This window comes from Callithrix jacchus, chromosome 1, assembly GCF_049354715.1.
Source record: "Callithrix jacchus isolate 240 chromosome 1, calJac240_pri, whole genome shotgun sequence".
Lineage (NCBI taxonomy): Eukaryota > Metazoa > Chordata > Mammalia > Primates > Cebidae > Callithrix > Callithrix jacchus.
This window is the reverse complement of record NC_133502.1, coordinates 30,762,885-30,785,180: the sequence shown is the minus strand read 5'-3', so window position 1 is coordinate 30,785,180 and position 22,296 is coordinate 30,762,885. Positions and strand designations below refer to the sequence as shown.

General features: G+C 33.9%; 1 long non-coding RNA gene across 2 annotated transcripts in view; it reads left to right on the top strand.

Moving 5' to 3' along the window:
* Window positions 1–20,652, top strand: part of LOC118152819 (uncharacterized) — a 175,938-nt gene extending 155,286 nt beyond the window's left edge. For both annotated transcript variants that reach the window (XR_013525646.1, XR_013525635.1), the window contains exons 5-6: window positions 15,398–15,509; window positions 19,139–20,652. This is a non-coding gene — a long non-coding RNA (uncharacterized LOC118152819). The remainder of the gene's footprint in view (window positions 1–15,397; window positions 15,510–19,138) is intronic.
* The last annotated feature ends 1,644 nt before the right edge of the window (window positions 20,653–22,296 follow it).

Sequence of the window (22,296 nt, the reverse complement as noted above, 5' to 3'; positions counted from 1 at the left end):
CAGTAAATAAATAAAATATTTAAGAGACAAATTGTTATCCAATGGTTATGCAAGATGAGGGCTAAGAATTGGCCTTTGGGCTTAGTCATGCTTAGCTTTTATAGATACTGCTATATGTATGTTTATGTGTGTGATTAACACAAGATAAATTTCTGCAGTTGCATGTTGCATGAAATGATACTGTTGAATAAGGAAAATGATTAAGGGAGACAGTGAAAAAGCAAGAGAGAGAGAGAGATTGAATTGCCAGAGTAGCATTGAATAGGCAGGAGAGGATGAGTTCAGTGCATAAGGAATCAGGATAGCATTCTGAGGAATTCCCAGGAAGAAACAGAGATCGTTCATCTTTAGTTACAAGAAGAAAGGAAGAGAATATGGTTAGTGATGCTGACAGACAGCTGGATATTTTGCTCAATAGAAGAGCAATGGAAGCCAGTAAAAGAAAATGTGTGATAAGGCATAAATGAGGCAATGGGAAATGTGGGACTTGAGACCAGAGGAGAAAATGTAATTGTCTTCTGGAAGAGCAGAATGAATAGATTATGAAACACTGATATAACGAGTGGGCAGCATTTAGTCATAACTTTAGTAGCCATAAATTTGAAGTTAGACTGTATACATTTTGTGATTTGTATCACTTTCTAGTTATGGAATTAGAGTGGCTACAGACATCATTTAAACAAGATTGGGGTTTTCTCAAAAGACTAGGAAGAAATAGGAGGTATGAGAATTAAAGCTATATACAAAGGACTGATTATAATTCTCTAACAAATAATTTAATCTATATAAGATGAAAATGTAGAAATGAAGAGTGAAAATAAGTGATCTAAACTAATTTTAGGTTCTTGTTGAGAAGAGAAATATAACAATTATGTAATTGCAGTACTCTGTGGATAGAATAGAAAGATACTGAGATTAAAATAATGAAGCGGTTGCTGTGATTAGAGATTCTGTATTACAACTATGGGATTAAGTGGCTAATGTTAGGCAGAGAACAAAATAATTAAAATTTATGAAGTCAAGAAATGGAAAATGAAGGGCTTTGGAAGAACAATCAAAGTTGTTACTGAAATTATACGTACTAACAATATAAGTAATATTAGAAAGTAACAGAGAGCTAGAAGATAGATTATTGATGAGTGAAGGCAATTAACCCGGAAAGTTTGTAACAATCAGGCATTCTGGGTACTATGAAATAATAATGCAACATTTCTGTGGGCACTATGGTATGCTATCACATGACTTAAAGTTGGAAGTGAAAGAGAAAAAAGAAAACAAAACAGTATGGGAAAGCAGTGAGAAGAACACTTAGCACATTTCTTGGCCCAGTCATATCAAATATGTGAAGAGAAAGTAGCTAAGGGTTTTGAGAGCAGAGAGAAAATGTGTGTTCCCAAGAGAGAGCCATTTTCAAGTTAGACTATGAAGCCAAGGAAAACATTTAGGACCGAAGTTCAGAATAGAGGTGATCTTGCAGATAATTGATTATCAGTCCCAATAAGCATGGTATAAAGAGTTCAGAGTTTAGGAAAAGAAGTCGATGGGGTCAGAAAGAGGAAAGGTGAAGCCTCATGGGGGTTTGAGTACATGAGATGAGAGGTGACCTTAGTCTTAGACTTCTTGTGGTTGTTGAAATAACCCAGAAGAAAGAACAAAATGTGATGAGATTTGGTGATCTTAAAGTTGAATATTTTGATGAGATGTAAGTGTAGTGGTATTGGATCATACGCCTTGTCAAGAGGACCCTTAGTCCCAGAGGACTTTATTGACTCTTGCAGTAGATGTGAGAAGACCAAAGACATGGTAATGGGATTTAATGTGAGAATATAGGACTCTGCTGACATGTATTAGTGACTGAGAGGTGGTGTGGCTGTTAATAGCGGTGCTGTGGAAGCCAGATGGTATGTAGTCTTAGTTAACTGATTTAAGAAAATAGAAAAATATATATCTAACAAATGTACTCATCCTCTGACTTGATAACTTTTCATTCATAACTTTCATGCTAGCCATTATCTAAATTCAGGAAAGAAGGAAAAAAGTGAGGAGAATAATGAAATATTTCTGTGGGATTTTCTTCTAAATGGGGTCAGAAAAGTAGAATAGAAGCTGGGGATACATGTGATTTGTTCATGTGAATATTACTGTTATACAATTATAAGGTATATAATAATCATACACATATTGTTATACAAGACTACTGTTTCATTTACTAGGAAATTAGAAATAGTAGAGTGCAAATATCAAAAGTCTTCTGTAAATCAAATAATGAGAAGCAGATATAAAGGGCACTAAAGTATATATCAAATAACTAAGTTTATCTGTATAGAACAGAAAAGATGTGACCACTACTAAGAACATTTTAAAACATGTGTCTCAAACCCACATAATGTCTCTGATTGATATTAGAAAAGAAGGAACAAAGGAAAGTATAAAAATAACCATCTTGAGACAGTATCATTGTTGGCCCTGAATCTTATAAAATTTCACAAAAACTACTTGTCTATGGAATTAAAAAGATCATTCAAGTATCCTTGGACTTGCAGAGAAACAGCATATACAACTGTTATCTAGACTTTTGTCTCCATAAAATGGGTAAATATCTTCTGTGATAGTTGCTTCTTTCACTGTGAATTTCTGGTGAGGTTTTTTGTTTGTTTGTTTTCCTTGCTGGCAGCACTCTTTTTAAATGTGTATTAGACTACAGATGGCTCAAAAGAAATTAAGACTTAAAAGTGTGCATAGTTTTACTTAACAAAAAGCAGTTTTATATTTTACATGGAGATTGTCATCTCTTCTGCCCTCTGCTGATGGGATTTGCTCATATAAATTTCAAAGCTTGCTGTTTCTTTGTCAACTCTTAAAGGTAGGAGGAGGGTTTTTAACATTAAAGCTAAATTATGCATTTTTTATTTTCTATGATTATACAGATTTTCATATAAAATTAAGGAGTCTAGATAATCACAATTATAAAGAAAACCGTAATTGAGTTAAATATGTTTTCTACTCATATCTAGAAAACTTCAAAAACACTACAAATGAAGTTACAGTAATGATTTCTAATCATTTTTATAATTTGGTTATCACACATGTTTTAAAGTCAGGATAAAATGGTGGAAAAAAAATCGAAGATTTCTGCAGTATTATCAGGTAGGCCTGTGTCGACTATAACTTGTAGTTTACCGGATTTCACATTTCTAACCTTGAACTAAGAAGCAAAGCAAAATGGAAAATGAAGTATGGCATGCAAGTTCTTTTTTCCAGATAACATAAACCCTCTGTGATTTTTACAGGAGGTGTTTTGTTCTTTATGTTTGTTTTCTTGTTTTCAGTTATTTTTCAGTTACGTATTTTTTTCCTGTCAGATTGCTAGAATATTTTTCTGCCATTAAAAAAAGAAAAGCTAACTTCTACTCTATCAAAAAAAATCACACTTTTTCTGTAAGCATGGTGCCTTTAGCAAGAGAACAGGTCTGTATTTTGAGGTTGTTTTGAAAAATTCTGTTATGTTAAAGAGGCTTTGTGTTAGTATGCTCATGTGTTTTGAAGTGGTATAAATTTTCTCTAAAGTTGAAAGTAAAACTAAATGTTTAATAAATTCTTATCAAGGTTTCAGTGGTATCCCTTTAGCACACAAACATGGATTGAAATTTCAGTCTTCATTCTTTGGTAAGCTATTTTACTTCTCTATGACTCAATATCCTCCTAGATAAAACAGAGATGTTGCCATAATGATTTAATTAAATAATATACATAAATTAAAGATAACAGAGTTTGCTATATAGTGAGTATTTTGGAAATGTATCCACTTTATTATCAAAAAGACTAGATGCTAAATTGGGACAAGATGAAGATAATCTTAAGAAGGCAAGAAATGATTAGATTGATATAGTTTAAAAGTTATATGTCCATATTGCTGACGCAGTTATATCTGAATGGCTTTTTGTTTAAAACTAATTCTTTAGGAGACTCTAACACAATGTATACTGAACATTACTATTTTAATGAAATATCCAGCAGGTTTAGGAATAGCATTTCCTGAAGCAAAAACATTGGCTTTACAGCCTGACTGATAGAGTATTACTGCTGGCACAAGAAAACTATTAAATACCACAAATATGTTTGCTTTCCAGATACATTAAAGAGCTTCAGACATGAGGCCATATGATGAGTATACATTGGTGAATGAAACAAGCATAATCTATCCTCTTATACAGTTTGATGGAACTGAGGATGGGTAGACAAATAAAGAGCATGTAAATCAGTGACAAAAAAGTATGTCTTTAAAAATTGTTATAAATCCCTTGATTAAAAATGGGAAATGCTGAGGTAGAGATTAGCAGGGTGAGGGAAGGAAAGCCTTCTTAGAGAAATGAAGGTTAACAGAAGTCAGAGAAGACAAAAATGATTAAAATAAGAATCAAAGAATGAAGAAGAGCCAGTAATGTAAGGAAAGGGGAATGGGCTTTTGCAGAAACTTGGATGGAGTTGGAAGCCATTAATTCTAAGTAACTCAGGAATGGAAACCCGAATAGCATGTGTTCTCACTTCTAAGTGGAAGGTAAGCTGTCAGAACACAAATGCATGAGAATGATATAATCAGCTTTGGGAACTCTGTGGGGGCAGAGTGAGAGCGAGATGAGGGAAGAATGACTACATATTGGATTCAGTGTATACTCTTTGTGTGATTGGTGCACCAAAATCTTATCCATGTAACAAAAAACTACCTGGTCCTCAAAAACTGTGGAAATTAAAACTTAAAAACACAATGAATTTGGAGCAACCTAAAAAAAAGGGTGGGGGAACAGCAAATATAAAGGTCAAAAATGAACAGGAGTTTGGGTGCTATAGGAGTTTAAAGCTAACTAATTACAGCCATGCACCAGCTACTGATGTTTAGGTCAGTGACACAACATGTCTTATATGGTCCTATAAGATTATAGTACAACATTTTTTCTGTGCCTTTTTACATCCAGACAGGTTTAGATACACAAACATCATTTTGTTATAATTGCCTACACTATTTTGTATAGTAATATGCTATATATGTTTGTGGCCTAGGAGCAGTAGACTATACCATATAGCCGAAGTGTATAGTAGTCTATGCCATCTAGGTTTGTGTAAATATACTCTATGTTCCCACAATGTCAAAATTATCTAACAACACATTTCTTTGAATATATTCCCATCCATAAATACACACATGACTGTATCTGCAACACATTAAAGAAGAGAGTAATTGGGAATAATTTTGAGAAGGTAATGAGAGGAAATCAGGGAGTGCCTTACAGATCATATTAAGAAATTTACGTTTTCTTCTCAGGAACATAAAGTCATGGGGTGGTTTGAATCCGGTGATTGATAAGGTCAGATTTATATTTTAGAAGAATCACATTGTCACTTATGTAAAAGTCTGCTACAGTGTATGTACTATGCTTTGAAAATATGTTTATACTGACAAAGTGATGTGTGTGTGTGTGTAAATTAACATTACACTATAAAATGGAAGGGTAGATATTAGTTTACTTAACAACTATAGTGTGTAAATCCATAGTTCTCATTCCTGGAGTGATTGATTAGCATCCAGAAGATTGATCAGGAGTCTACACTATGGAAATAATTCTGCCAAGTTCTTCACAAGAAGCTATATAACAACAATGGTTAGTAAATTTTCATTTTTTTTCAAAACCTTTACAAAATTTTTTGAAAATTAATATACTGCTTTGCACATTTTCAAATTATATTTTAAGTAATTTTATCAGAAATGTAAATATTGCTAAAAGAGTAATTTTTACTATATTATAAATTATGACATTTTAAAATTAGACCATTTACATTATAAAATTAAACCATTCTTTAACAAATATAACCAACAGAATCTAAAGTCATTTAACACTAATGGTCATTCACTTAAAATTCCTACAAAAATGTTATTTGGCTGCAATTTAAAATATTTACATTTACCTTTTATTCAATTTGCTTTTCTTACAAGATTCTATCTAAATGTAATCTATTTGATTTGATTGTTTTATTGAGCATTTTGTTATTTTTCCCTATAATAAAAAACAATGTAAATTAAAATATTTTTTCTAACTTATTGTTTTTGATTATTTTTATTTTTTAAATTATTTATTGGGTCAATTCATCTGTTCTTTGTAACTTATTTTATCTCATTGGGTCATCATTTTCTTGAACTTTCAGATCTTATAGAAAATGAATAATGTACTCAACAATCATTAATATACTTTCTTGTGACTTGCATTTCTTGATGACCCTATCTTGGCCCTAGCACTACTTTTCGTTTTTTGTTGTTGTTTATTTTTTTTGAGACGGAGTCTGCTGTATTGTCCACGGTGGAGTGCAGTGGTGTGATCTTGTCTCACTGCAACCTCTACCTCCCAGGTTCAAGTGATTCTCCTGCCTCGGCCTCCCCAGTAACTGGGATTACAAGCTAATCCCACACACCGGGCTAATTTTTTTGTATTTTTAGTAGAGATGGGGTTTTGCATTGTTGGCCAGACTGGTCTCCAACTCCTGACCTCAAATGATCCACCAGCCTCGGCTTCACGAAGTGCTGGGATTACAAGCATAAGCCACCGCACTCAGCCAAGTTCTTATACAAGCTCAATAACAGGTACTTTTGCTCCTGTCAACCAAAGTTCTGCATGTCTGGATCACTCAGTTTTCTTACTTAGAGGTGTTATGCAGTGCAGTCTTCCTCGGGTTGCCTGATACAATGAGGAACAAGAATTGTAGTGCAGAAAGACTTGGCATGGAGTTCTCTGAATGATTTACTGGTGAGAATTCTTAGCGCAGATGTTGCAGAGTTATCTCCTTGCATGATCATTGGATAGTGTCTAAGCTCACATATAAAAGACAAAGCAAGGCCAAGACCTGATGAACTCAACTAGATCAGGTAAAATAAGCCAACATTAGAATTTCAAATTTTTTACACAGTGAAGAGAAGAATAAGCAAAAAAAGTGCCTGCGCCACCTGATTTTTGTTTCATTCACCAAAAAGGATTACACTGAAACAAAATAAGAGGGCCAATATGACTGCATTACAAACTGGAGAATACCCTTTTGCTGTGGAGCCACCTTTAGACTGCTACTAAGTGCTTTTATATTCTGTAACTCTAATATAAGGGAGGAAATGCTGGAAGCCTCATACCTTGTCAGAACCTAGGAGGCACAGCAAACTGTCTTATGGCAGTCTCCAGTGGAAGATATAGGAAATAGGTGAGAAAAGGCCTTACCAGATCTTTGCAAGCCTGCCATCCTGTTGTGTTTTTCCTGGAACATGATCATAAGACTTTCTTCCAAGACTCAAATTAGCAGTGGCTCAAGCCTTTACCTATGTGGCCTATTCAGAAGTGCTGAAGGTCAGCAGGGTACCATGGTGGAGTTTTACCCTTAGAGACAGAAGATGCACTAAAGTTTTATATGCAAGCAATAGAAGAAAGCCTGATTCAACAATGCCCCAAGATATTTAAACAGTGCTCTTATCAATGGTCCTTTTCTGAAGCTATTTGACTGGTACCTCCAGGGTATATTCTCCAATTCTAATTTACCCAGAGGCATGCCAACTTCTGTTTCTCTCTCCTTCAAGTCCTTATCACTTTTCTCATCAAGTGCCCTTTTTGTCATAATAAACTCTCTAAAAAGCAAATCAATAATCCATTAAAAACAAAAAATAACAACAACAAATTTCATGGCATTAGCAACTGAGAAAGAAATGAAACACAAGAAATGAGAAAGTTGTTAGTTTTGGCCTTTTTCGGATCTCCAAATTGTGTATGGCATTTACCACAGTGAAAGAAAGAAAGAAAGAAAGAAAAAGGAAAACTACCCTATTAGTACGTTAAAATATATTGAATTTGCATACCTTTCCTTATAAAGAATTTACTAATGGATTGAGTGGCATCAGAGGGTGAATGTGTGAAGAAGAGAGTCAAGAAAGAATTTGCCTCTCTGATTTCAACACTGATTTGACTGCTGCTTTGTTAACTTATTTGTGCAAAAAATATTTATGTATATGTGTAGGTGCTGTTGTAGACACAGGGATTGAGAAAGAATAATTCCTTTGTCTCTGCCATTCTAATTAATGGTAGCCCTTTTACTTAATTAAACACAATTAGCTTAAAGAGGTAAAGGTAGGAAGTGGATATTGCTAAGCAATTTTGCGAAGTATTTCTTCCTTACTTTTTTTTCAAGCTTATCCTCTCATAATTTTGTACTCTTGGCTGCTCTGAAACTGGTCTGTCTTTAGCCATTTGGATCAGATATTTCAAGTTGGTATTTTTTTTATGTTTAAAAATTTTCTTTCCTTAAAAGACTACATTTTGAATTGTTCTTCCTTTAATGGGCGATGACTGAACCACGTCTTTACTCTGGAATGCTCTACTTAGTGTGAATGGGATTCAGAAAGCTTAGGTCTTTGGCTGCAATTGCAGAGGAGCCAAAGAGTAGCATTGTTCTATTCCTACACTACATTGGCCAGTGACTCTACTCACTTCTAATAGCCTCTACTTTCTGTGGTTTTCAACAAGGGACAGAATGTATCGTTGCTTCTCATAGTGATCAGGATGGTTTGATGGCATTTACTGGACAGAGGTCGGAGATGTTTTATGTCTTGCAATAACCAAGACAGCTTCTTCAAAAAAGAACATTTTCTCCTTCAAATTCCAGTAGCATGGGAAAACTCAAATGATACATAACATTCTCAGTTGAATGATTCTATCCTTCATCTGTTATGATCCTCCCTCTCTTGGTTGTGCTAATCTAAGAATTTCACTAACTGTTTTGAGGGCTGCAATTATTCCCAGCAACCTCAGGTATAATCGTATAGAAGTCCGGGCTTTCTATCAGGAGTTATTCAGTGATAACACTAGAATAATGGCTTCTACGGACTTACCATTGCAACAGGTACTGTGATACACGCATGATCAAGACATGGTCCTTGCTTAGGCCTGTATTCACAGTAGAATAGAAACAACAGAGATATGATCCAGTGTTGCTACCGATGTAACAAGTGGATCCAGTTTATAATAGGTTTAAATCCTAATTACTTTTATGCACTCATTTGCAGTCTTCATACATGGAAATGTGATATCTACTCTAGATGTTAACAAATAGGAAAACATCAGGAAGATGTGTGCTGTTTGACATGCAGAGTGGTCAATATTTCTTAATCATACATTTCTCAAAAAAAACCCCACACAAAATGAAAAAGCAACAACAATAGACTTACAATAGGTCCAGTTTTATCTCTTGGCAATAATTGGCCAGAGATGAGCTTCAGCTGCGCCTTTAGATGAAGCATGAATTCCAGATTACCACAGTCCTCCTATATCCAGCTTCATTTGCAGGTTACCTGCCTAACTCCTATTGACATTCCAGTTTCCAACTGATGTAGATCATCAGAGATGACACAGCACTTTTTTATATCAAACAATAATTCAATTGTTGTACTTCTGCACAATTCTATATAAACATTACATTTTAGATTGTTTTCATATAATTAATGTTTTCTAATTTTGTTATGTAACTATTTATTATTTAATTTATGTCATATATTGCTTTGTAAACTGTAAATCATATATATAAGCAGTTCATTGTGGATCAATATTACCTGTCTCAAAATGAAGTCTTAAGATTTGAGGGAAAAAAAAAAAGTGTCCTATTTGAGGTCATAGACTGTGTGATTAAATAGAGATTTTATCCCAAACTCTATCTGACTTAAAAACCTAAGTCTGTCTAATCAATCTGCTTAACTTATTACATATGATTAAATTTGGGTTTTCTGGAGGTATTATAAATAACTTGCAAATTAAAACTGCCTAACTTAATTGATTCAAGATGGCTAAAATTAATTTCTCGATACAACAAAAAACCTTAAATCTCATTGCTAATCTTGGCTTTGTGAAAGTTATTTGATTTGCAATTATCTTAAATCTATGTGTGCTCCAAAGGAGAATAAAACCTAGTATTTTGTGATTTCCCCATTAGATATAAGAGGCCACTTAGTCTTTTTCTTTATTTAACAAATATTGAACATCTACAATTTATTAGTCACTTTATAGGAGGAGTAGATACTGCAGGAAATGTATTTAACAGAATCCTTGCAAAACTTAAGGTCCAGTTGTGGAAATAGAAACTAATAAAAATTATTTTCTATAATGTGGTGATTTTCTACAATGTAATTATTTTCTGTAATGTCAAATAGTCACTGTGTCTATGAACCAAATAAAGCATTAGTCTGTCTTAAAAAGGGTGGTCTGGGCAGGCCTTTCAGATATGGTACCATTTAAAAAGATACCCAAATGAAACAAGGTCACAAACTACAGGGAATGCAAGGAAAAAAAAAAAAGACATTTTAAGTTGTGAGACTAGAGCATCCCTTGAAATGGGAATGCTTACAACCTTAGAACAAAAATCAAGAGTTCAGTGTAGCTGAAGGGGTAGAATAGTAGGAGGTCAGATCATCTAGCTTGCCTATGGGCAAAATGGGCATTACTGGTTGGGAGGGGAGGTACATTTCCACTCCTAATGTTTTCTGCCAGCAGTGGAAGATCTTGGCTTCCTACTGCCCTCTGCTCTGTGCCCTTTGTGACCTAAGCAGGCAGGAACAACAGGAATTCTTCTTCTGATTGGTTGGTTTAGCAGAAGATGGTGTGCATGCACTGGTAATGTGTCTCTCAATCCTTTTCTTTCCTGGAAACTAGTCTATCTGTAGTTAGCTTTTCTTTTCCTCTATTCCAGGTGTAAAGAGGAATGTTCTGCCCCCGTGGGGTGTGGATAGGGATGGGATGCTGAAGTTTTGGAAAGTGAGCTCAAAAAGCAATGCCAAAATTACTCTTTTTTACTGTATATGTGATGGGAAATCACTGCAGGTTCCTTCTTACGTATTCAGGCTAATCAAAATTAAGCCTAAGACAGCAAAGCAACTCTGAAATGTACTAAAGTTAAAAGACTCTCAAATGTGAAAAGATGGATCTACTCTGACCTGGCTACTACTTAATACCTTGGTAAAGGAGAAAAAGGCTTATCTTAGAGACAGATAAGACTATCCTTACCCCTCCACCAATGGGTTGAGGCGTTTGGGCACTACCTCTGTCTGCCTGTTACTTGCAAAGAGCTCCTTTTCTTTAAATCATTAGAGAAAGGGCTCTCTTCTTTAGAGAAAGAAACATACCAGAAATTCAGGGGCCTAAAATGCCCTATTCATGCATATAAGATGTTATCACATTGAATTACTTAAAAGATAAAATCCTAAACATAGATCCAAACTGTGTAGGGAGTCATTATCTCATGACAAAATTCAGTGTGGTTTCACCATGTATCCATCTCAGATAACAATCTGAGCATGAGGAAGTTAAGGATCTTGTCCTTTATGTTTTCAACAATAAGCCCAGAACCTAGTACCATGTCCAGAATATTTATCACATCGTTGATGAATGAGTCAATAATATTGTGTATTTCTGTGAGAAGGAAATCTGGTTTAGCATCTGTTTCATTGTCCTAATATAATGCATGTATAATTATCTACATATGGAAATGAGTGAATATTACACTTTTTCTCCTGAGTTTTATGTTTAAACTATAAATTTCATATGTAATATTAATATTTTACATATTTTAGAGGGATCCGTGAGTATATTAATTTTTGATAAACAGCAATTTCTATACACATTTAGAGCATAAATTTTAGAACAATAGCTCCCTTAGTGCTACTTGAAGACATCTCACTTCTTGGCAATACGGAATCTATTTCCCAAAGTACATTTAACCCACAGTCCTGTCTAAAAACACAAAAGCAGATATGTGTCAATGGTAATTCAGAAAGAGTCAATTATATTATTTTAAATACAATATTTTAAAGAGATTTCTTGGATACAAAATAAAAGCAGATCAGTTTTGAAAGCAAACCCCATGCTCGAAGTCTATTTCAACAATTATTTTGTATTAATAAATTCACAATTGATGCCATTCAGTACACTCACATTGATTGATTGATTGATTGATTGAGATGGAGTATCACTCTGTTGCCAGGCTGGAGTGCAGTGGCATGATCTTGGCTTACTGCAACCTCTACCTACTGGATTCAAGCGATTCTCCTGTCTCAGTCTCTCAAGTAGCTGGAACTACAGACGCGTGCCACCATGCCCGGCTAATTTTTGTATTTTTAGCAGAGACCAGGTTTCACCGTGTTAGCCAGGATGGTCTCGATCTCCTGACCTCATTGTGGGCCCTCCTCAGCCTCCCGAAGTGCTGCAATTAGAGGTGTGATCCACCAGGCCTGGCCACTCAAATTTAATTTATGTTATCTTTATCAATAAATGCATGAAATCTGATTAAAATTTATTTTCAAGAGCCAAATTAAATATGAATTTTTTAGCCTTTCCTACTTCCCTATTTGTTAGAACTATTCTTTTTTGCTGCTTGCTGCTATATGTCAATTCGTGTTTTAATTTTTGCATATTTTTAAAAAATTAACCTACAATATGCTACAGTGTTTTATTCCTTAATCCGTTTTTTCCATCTCATACTATATTATAAGCTTGTAGAGGTTATTGTCAGAGTCCTACTCACTACCCTATTCTTTTTCCTACCTAATACATCCAAACAAATAAATTTGTTGGAGTTAATGATCTGTAAAAATAGAAAATAAGAAAAAAATTAAATACTGGAAGTATTAATGCTAATTGAATAAAAATAATAACTAAACAGTCATGCAACTCATAGGTTTGTAATCAGATTTGTAGTTAAAAAAATAATAATTGAATTCCCTATGTGCTAGCCATAATGCTTAGCACTTACATAATTATTTTACATCAAAATATTCAATATAAATCTACCAGGATTTTAATCTTATCACAGTGTTCAAACTGGCTTGGCAGAGAAAGCTTACAATCTATTTTATAGTAATTAGTTTTGGTTCAGGCTTTGAAATTACCTTTAATACACATTATGGGCTTTTTTATTTTGTCATTCTTTCTTATCTCTACCTCTTCCTCATCTATGCTTTCCTTATTTTATCCTCTTTTCATACGCTGTCTCTGAGAATTCTCAGGGCAAGTCAAATTAATAACTCTAATGATATCAAAGTGAAAAAAGAAAGCCCACATTTCAAGGCTTATGTCACATAATATATTGATACAAAATTCACTAATAATCTTAATCTTATGAACAGAGTTATATTTAGATTGTGATGATCTGTTACCAGACTAAAAATTGGAATTGATTACATTATTTTAAATATGAGATGAAGAGTTCCTAACACACTTATCTGTTTACTATAATAAATTTAATAACATCATTAACCAGTAACTTCAAAATATTCAGAGAATCAAATTTTTATAATATTAATATCTCATAAGTTATATGGACCTTTCATTTTGTTAAAGAGAAAAGAAAAGCTGGAAGACAACTTTAAGTTGTCAAATTATATATTTGTAGGACTTTATATACTTTACAGAGTTTTAATATGATTACTTCATTTCATAGAAAATGGCACTGAACACATAGCATGTTACATATCTTGTTAAAGATTACTGTAAAAGTAAAGGGGAAGGTGGGCCTACAACACCAGGTCTGTTCTTCTGGCCCTCATCTAAATATTTATTATGGTAGGGGGTCTCCTGAGAAAAGTTGCTTTATTCTTTTTTTTAAAAAGATGAGTATATGCTATAAAATCATTTTTAAAGTATGAAAAATTATATAGACTTTTGTCAAATTATCCACTCAGATATTATTATGTTTGGTATTTTTCCAAAGATATTTTATTTTTCTAAGACAAACTTAATTTTCATGCCACTTGGGAGTGACACATTTTTTTCATTCTTCTCAGAATGGATCATTGGATACAAGATATTTTACAAACTGATTTGTTTGGGTCTAGAGTTTACATATAGGTGTATTTTATCTTAAATTTGTTTTGGCATACCTGGCCAATCTCAGGCTCAGATAATGAAGATTTGCTGAATGTGGGGTATTTTAAAATAGTTGATAGCAATAACAGCTAATTAAATGGAGAAAACTGTCCAGTTGCATTATTATGAGTAAATGAACTTTTAAACACTTCATTTTAAGAAGAATTAATGTAAGTAGCTCTATAGCAGATTATTCATTTTTAAATATTTCTTCATTTAAACGAATTTGCCTAGACTATTAAAATGATTCTGCATGCTTGGGTGAGATTTTTTTTTAAAGTATTTATGTGTCATAACTTTTTGAATTTTTACTTTAAAGCCCTCCAAGCATGAACAGGAATTAAAAATAAAGGCAAATATGCAAAGGATAGCTCAAATTTATAGTATTACTGACATCTGATGGATGTTGCACCACATAAACATAGTCACATAAATTATTTGAAGGTGATGACATAACATAATAAATCACGTTAGAAATCACTGTTTTTCCAGACTGCATTTGAAAGTTGTTACTGTGGAGGAAAATTCATGATATCTCATATGTCATGAATGATATAGCATGAATAAAGGGATGATTTAAAATGCTTAATCTTGTTTCTAAAATTAGCAGACTTATTTACTAATGTAAAGTTAAATCTTGTAGTATCAACCAAAAACTTTAGGAAAGTCTTTAAATGTTTACTCATTGCAAAATGGATAGGTCTCAAATTCCTCTTTTAAGTATATGATGTGCTGTGCTATGAATTTTGAACCATCTGGTTAACTTATAACAAACAAATCCATTTTAAGGGGAATACAAGAGTCTAGGCCTCCCAAATAAATTCTTCTCTTAATTAAATCCTACCCTTTTACAGTGTGATTATCTAGGCAGTTAAGCTTGACATTTTTCTACTATTATAATTATTAATATCTTTGTGATTTGTGTTATTGTTCTTTGCATAACTCTAGGGAAATTTCTAAAAGTCAAATAGGCAGGGGGCCAGTAATTTTCAAGGATTTTTATCCTAAGTAACTTATAACAAAAAGGCATTCCTAGGCATTTGTAACAAAACAGAATACTAATGCCAGCCCTAGAAATGAAGAAGCCTACCATTGGAGTTGCTGAAATTTTGGTAAAAAAGAAAGCATTTGAAGGAGCTTGTTAAAACAGCCACTCTCAATAAAGAGACAACCCCCAAAACAGGTTTTGTGTGAGCAGCATGGCTATTTATTCACCCAGATGTGGGTGAGCTGAGTCTGAAAAGAGAGTCAGCAGAGGGCGGTGGGATAGGAGTTGGTTTTATAGGTTTGGTTGGTTTTTGCAAGCTGAGAGGGGGTCGTAGGGTGTGGAGTCACAAGGGTGACCAAGATCGGTTACGAAGTCCAATGGCCTTGTCAATTGAGGCTGGAATAAGAAACAATAGAAGAATGTCTCAGGTTGTTAGGCACCCAAGGGGTTGGTCGTCCTTCCGTTTTTCATTATTTTCCAGCTACTTCAGATTTTCTAACTCCAGAAGGCCCTCCAGACGTGTACGTGCAGGTCACAGGGATCACCTTACCATCCACGGAGCAGTCAGACCTTGCAGAGCTCATTAAGCCAAGGTGACGTATAGTTTCTCACATATGGGGTTCAGAAGAACCTATTTCTATAGGATAAAAGGAAAAAATCCATACTTCCAGACAGGATTTACTTAAAGCAATGTGCATACAGAGATGCACACTCATGTAATTGGTAAAAATCAAATATATATGTGTGTATATATGTATATATTTTCTATCTTTGTTGAAGATAACTTCTATATTTCAAAGATGTTTTTACTGGAGTTTAAACGCACTAAGGGTAAATAGTTAAGATTTGATAGGAAAGTATATTAGATAAAAAGAAAAGCCAGCAACAAAGAGAGCAGATCTTTTTGTTTGTTTTAACATTTAACCACCAAATTTATGTGTTACTTTTAAAGACTGTAGATAATGTCACCTGCAGTAACTCAAAGCTTTCTATATTCATTCCATACCTCATTGTTACTAAGTTGCTGAGGAGGGTTAGACCTGTGAGAAAAGTGAAAGACATTGGTTAGCAAAATCTTCTATTTGAGATTTATGTAAATAAAGGGGATAGTTAGGATCATTGTCTCTGAATATTCTTTTTTTTTAAAGCTATGCATTGAAAGAAAGTTTAAAAGTTATCAAGAAGGAAACTTGCATTCTCTCTCTCATTGTCTCTGTCTTCCTTCTCTATCCTTCTCCAAAGAGTGTTGAGGAAATGTAGACAAAAAGTTGAAATAATACTGTTTCTCAAATACTCTTGTACAGCAAAAAAATTTCTTATCAGATTATAAAATAAATGCCAGGCAAGCAATATACCTAGTATTCTGGTGAAGTAATCTGTGACTTGAAGTACACAAATTAGCACCACAAAATTTAAACTAATATAAAATAAAAAACAGGATTAATGAATAGGGAATAAATATTGCTTCAATCAGATTCACTTAGCAAACATAAAGGGAATGAATTCATTATTTTCATTTAATAGGATGATCAAATTAATGAATTTTATTTAAGTAATTTTTTGTTTTATTTCAGTCTTTAGTAACTTACCATAATAATGGGGGAGAAACTGTATAATTTAGTATTTCTTACTGCTGAAACGACAGGAAAAATTAAGAAATAAAGCTCTATAGCTGGGAGCATAATGTTTCTCCCAGATAGGGCTGCCAGATAAAATAGAGAAAGCTCAATGAAATTTGAATTTCAAATAAACAACAATTAGGTTTTTAAAATATAAATGTGTACCAAGCATTGTATTTGATATAAATACTTCGAAAACAATGAAAATTACTGAGGTGAGTCTCCATCGTTTTAGGGTGTTTATTTGCCAAAGTTAAGGATCCATGCCCAAGAGACAGGTCTGTGCCTTTTGCCAAAGATGATTTTGAGGGCTTTAATACTTAAAGAGAAAGGGCAGATATATGAAAACGGGAAATAAATTTTTAAAAGGTGTGGGTAGATAAGAGACAAACTGTTGCATTCTTTTGAGTCCTTGATCCTTTCACCAAGTAAACAATATACATGTGTGTTATAGTGAACCAACGTTTCTCTTCACAGAATGTCAGTGTGTTCAGCTCTCTTACTCTTTAATTCTCTATTTTAAAGTTTATTTTCCTTGTAATTTCAGTAAACAACCTTCTCCACTGGTTCTAATTACTTCACATGTGTTCCCCAGGCTCCATCCTGACTCATCCTGGTCACCTTCTCCAGTCACCTGCTCCGGTCACCTTCTTTGACCTAGGTCACCCTGGCTACCTGCTCTGACCTGCCCATAACCATCCTTCCCACCAAAACACCCATCCTGCTCCTCCAGCTTGGACTGCTGCTCTCTTTAAAATAGCCAATCAGGATTAGTCTAGTTTGTGTGGTCTAACTTTACCCAATAAGGGAATGACACAGCAGTAGGGACGACACCCATCAGGCATAAGTACCCCTCCCCCCTTGTCCAAGCATGCAGCCAACCATTGCTCCATCCTTCTATAAAAGTAAACTGCCTTGCTGAGAGAATTTATCTTTGAGTGCTATTTCTTTTGCAGCATTGAAATTTTACTTATAACATTTAAGAGGTGAGTAGAGGCCTAATTATTTATGCCTTAGTCTGGTTCCATGAATCTGCATTTTTACATTTGATAACAATATAAACACTAGGGCAGAGGAAGCGATCAGATATGCATTTTTCACAGGTGAGCAAAGGGAGGACTTTGAGTTCTGTTCTTTGTCCCTCACCTGTGAAGATAAGCTATAAATTCAACATAGATGTTTTAGGGTAAAATCTTAGGACCCAGAAGGAATTTCCTTGTGGGCAAATTGTGAGGGAGGTGTGTAGATTTTTATCTTTGTAGCTATGTTATTTAGGAACCAAAGGGGCATCAGACTTGTGTGACCCAGTTCCCAGATTGACTTTTCCCTCTGGCTTGGTGAGTTATTGTCTCAAGATTTATTTTCCTTTCATGTCCTAAAAAGATACATGTTGTTTATCTCAAGTTCAAATTTTAACTGGGCACAGGATTTTAATTTGCTTAGTCTGGTATTCCAACAACTGAAGAGATTATGTGATCTTACCTTAAGTTCTAAATACATGTTTTTCTATTTACCTCAAGCTGAAATAAATACATTGGGGTTCAGAACTTGTAACTATACCTTTGTGAAAAGAAAAGAAAATATCTGGGCCTCAGTTCACTATGAAAAAAAAAATTAAGCTGAAAACTGAGTCATGCAAGAAACTGCCTTTCCTTTTGTTCCTAAGCAGATAGCTACAGATTAGATATTTAAAGATTAAATATGTCCTCAGAGAGCTACTCTAAGTTCACCTTATCTTATGTAAAGTGCCCATTTATTGAGTGCTAGGTGAATGCGTAATTGATTATTACCCTACCTGCTCCTTTCTTTTCCAACATGTGGATTACCACACCCTCCTTATTTCCCCACCAGCTCAATTTTCCCCTTTAAATATTGAAGCCCTCAAAATTATATTTGGCAAAAAGAACAGACTACAGACTGTTCCTGTGATTTCATGTTTATTTCTTCTGGTAGGCATGTCTTTAACCTTGACAAAATAAATGGGTAAATTGATTGAGACCTGTCTCCAACACCTTTTGGTTTATGCCCTAGTAGATGAATCATCTACTTCCTAAATAGCAAGGGGAAAATAAGGAGGTAGAGGAATCATAGGTTTTATCCTTAACATGAGAAAGAGGAGTAAAGTTATGCCTATGGTGTAAGCATTAGAAATGATAGAGGCATATGCTAATATATTGAAAATCATCAGTGAAAAGAACAAAATGAAGTAATACAGTTTGTTCACAGTCTTCGTGACATTTTGTCTGCAATTGTAATCAATAAGAAAAACATTTTTTTTGCTATCCAGCCATTTTATCGCATATAAACCACAAATTCCTTATTTATAATGCAAGCTTTTTGTTCCCATGTTCTAATATACAAAAATAAAAATGTACCTGCTGTTGATGTGGTTATTAAGTAAAGGATTTTCCCCCTAGTGACATTCATTTTGTATTATTTTGTTGTTAGGAATGAACGAATAGGTTTTTGAGAAATGAATTGGCACAGCTAGAGATTATTGCCAAGCCTTCTTTTAGTGTGTACCATATATTCACTGTAAAGAATGGAAGCTACAATTTGTTTGCATGTGTTTCTCATTTTGCTTTATTTTTCCCCCCTTTCAGGTTACTTCACAACTAACAAGAACAATAATGGCAGAGGAGAGATAGCTTCAATGAGACTGCATGATTGCTTTTCCAACTAAAATGAGTAGAAAATGAAAACACTTTAAATGAAGTGTCTCAAATAAACATTTAATTTAGGATAAGACAGCAAATGCATATATACCACCATATCAAATATTGAAAGAGCATTTATTGAAGATTTGAAAGACTCATTTGTGGGAAAATAAATGTAGCTCTAAAAGTGAGCTGCTGAGAGTAAATATGTAAAACCACATTTAAGCGGCATGCAATTAACATAAATTTATACTAGAGAAAAATGAAAAACATGATGAGATTTTTGTGAATTATGTATTTGAACAAGGGACTCTTCTTTTTCTTCAAACAGGAAGCTAGCTGTGACTGTGTGCTCTTTAATGAACTGTAGATTTCAAAAACAATGAGGTTATATAAATGCATATGTTAGGAAAACTTGTTAAATTATTTTCTCAGTTTCTTTTATATCTTGAATATTATTTCCTTTTCTCTTCCAAATGCTTAAATACCTACCTCCTTGACCCTGCTACCTTTTTCTTTATTGTCTTCTCTATTTTAAGAACTGCTTTTCGTTTTTTCCCCAATGTTCCCATGTTTTCTGACATAAATATTTGTTTCTGTCCCTTGTTCATTATTTTGAATCCATCTCACCTCACCTGAACCTCTCATTTATTTCTAGCCACATGATTTATTTTTGCCATCATATCCGAGGATTATAAATATTTGTGTAACTACTAAAATCATGACCCTAATAGGGAGACAGAAATTTTATATTTATAATAAATAAATAATCTTGTCATTAGAGTTCTTTAGAAATGATAAAGGATTTAATAAATCTTTATGGTAGAAAGTTGGTTTTATTAGAAGTATTATTAGAGATTCTGGTGTCACATCACACATGACTAGAATAACCTAATAGGTTCACCAAGTAACTAGCTATAACTCTATATAGTTGATAACTCTAACTATATTTAAAGTGATTTCAGTAACATAAGGATGGGCTAGTTGAATTAAAATATATTGTATATACTTTCCATAAAACTAAATAACAAGCACACTGTTTACTGATAAACATGTCAAAAAATTTCTCTTTCTCTTAATAGTGCTATATTTACCAGACAGAAGGTGATTACCAATGTAAATATCTATGGAATAAAAATGGACGCTGTCATGACTAATTCTAAAGCCTGAAGGCATTTCCAAAATAGTTTCCAAATGATTTACATTTGTTGCCATTTTTTTTTTTTTTTTTGGCTAATATAAGTTTTACATTACTTTTTGCTGGTTCAGCATTTGGAAGCTCAATTAAACTTAAAGAAAATGGAATTTAAAATGCCAAAATGGCCTTACTTTTCTGATGTGCTGTTATCAAGACAGAAACATAGTTTCTTTTTGCTTATTTCACATATAAAATCTTCAGTCAGAATGTGGTTTATTGTATTCTTGCATTTTCCTATATAAAGATAGATCGTTTATATCTACACAACCAAAGTTTCTAAATCTTTTAAATATTCTTAGATTCATAATTTATTTTCTAGTAGTTTGTAATGGAATGCATGTTTTTCATTGAAATGATTTTATTTCTGATGATGAAACAGAAATGAAGTTCTAATTATGAAGCATAGGTCAAAATCCTCTTCTATCACTTAGCTTTGAGTTATTGTTTATTCTACCAAAATGTTAATCATCTCTATTTCAAACAATAAAACTATAAACAGGTTTGATAGACTGAAGGACACATTAATGGTTATCAAATTAGTGTAGAGGACATGTCACATTCCACTTCATTGCAAAACGTTTTTGACATAGTTTACTAAATTTTGCTGAGCCAAATTTTGTTTATAAATTGGACCAAAAGAATTCATTTAATTTAAATTTATTAGAAATTCCCCGGATTATTCAAAACCTCCTTTAGCAGACTGAGCATTCTTTATCCCATTTTAAATGTTTGGCAATCTGTTTTGGATCTACTTTGTGTGTTTCTTTGAATTTTATTTGGACTTCTTTTTAATGCAATCTTTTTTTTTTTTTTTAATTTTTGAGACAAAGTTTTGTTCTTGTTGCCTGGGCTGGAGTGCAATGGCGCAGTCTCGGCTCACTGCAACCTTTGCCTCCTGGGTTCAAGCGATTCTCCTGCCTCTGCCTCCTGAGTAGCTGGGACTACAGGCATGCGCCACCAGGCCAGGCTAATTGTGCATTCTTAAGATACAGGGTTTCTCTATGTTGGTCAGGCTGGTCTCAAACTCCCAACCTCAGACTATCTGCCCACCTCGGCCTCCCAAAGTGCTGAGGCTACAGGTGTGAGCCACTATGCCCAGCTAAATGCAATTTTAAAGACATGATTATATCAATTTTAAAGCTTACATATTCTTTAAAAGGCAAGCAAACACATTAGAGATTTGCTCTCTAACTACCTTAATAACAAAACCGACGTTATCTTGAACAAATAATGTTTTGTTATATTTAAGCAGAAAATCCACAGACTATATTGGGTAAATCATGCCACCTGTTTCTAAATTTGGGTAGAAGTAAATCTGTGAGAGAGATGCTCAGAGCCAAGTGACATGTTGATGTTAGAGTTTGGCGAGAAAATAGATGCAGGATATACTTAGTAGACTGGTCTACACTGTAGCCAAATCTTTAGTCTATAGCTTATAGCACCTACAGTTAGATAGTGGAATAGGATGGTAATCAAGCCACACTTTTCCTTTTAAAAAGGCTTGCTTCAAAATGGAAAAACTAGCTCCTCAGAAGGTATGTGCACTCCATGCCTTGATTCTTCTCAGCAAGTCTTTGCTCTTTCTTCACTTCTTGAGACAGATACTTGTAAAAGGTAAACTAGCTGATGATACCTTTCACACGAATGTAAAATAGTGCTTCATAATGAGATAAGGCAGACAGGTGGGGTCTTCAAAAGTTCATAGGAAATGTATACTGTAGAAAACTATGCATGGAATTCAAAATGTTTCTTCACCAAAGCAAATGCATTAAACTTTTATAAAATGTCTGAAAAGGATCTATTTTGAAGCTCTAAGAGAGATATCAGTTTGAACCAAGCCACTATTAGAGCAACAGGAATTCTGTTAAAATTAAAGCAAGCAAGACCCAACATCAAATGTATGGTG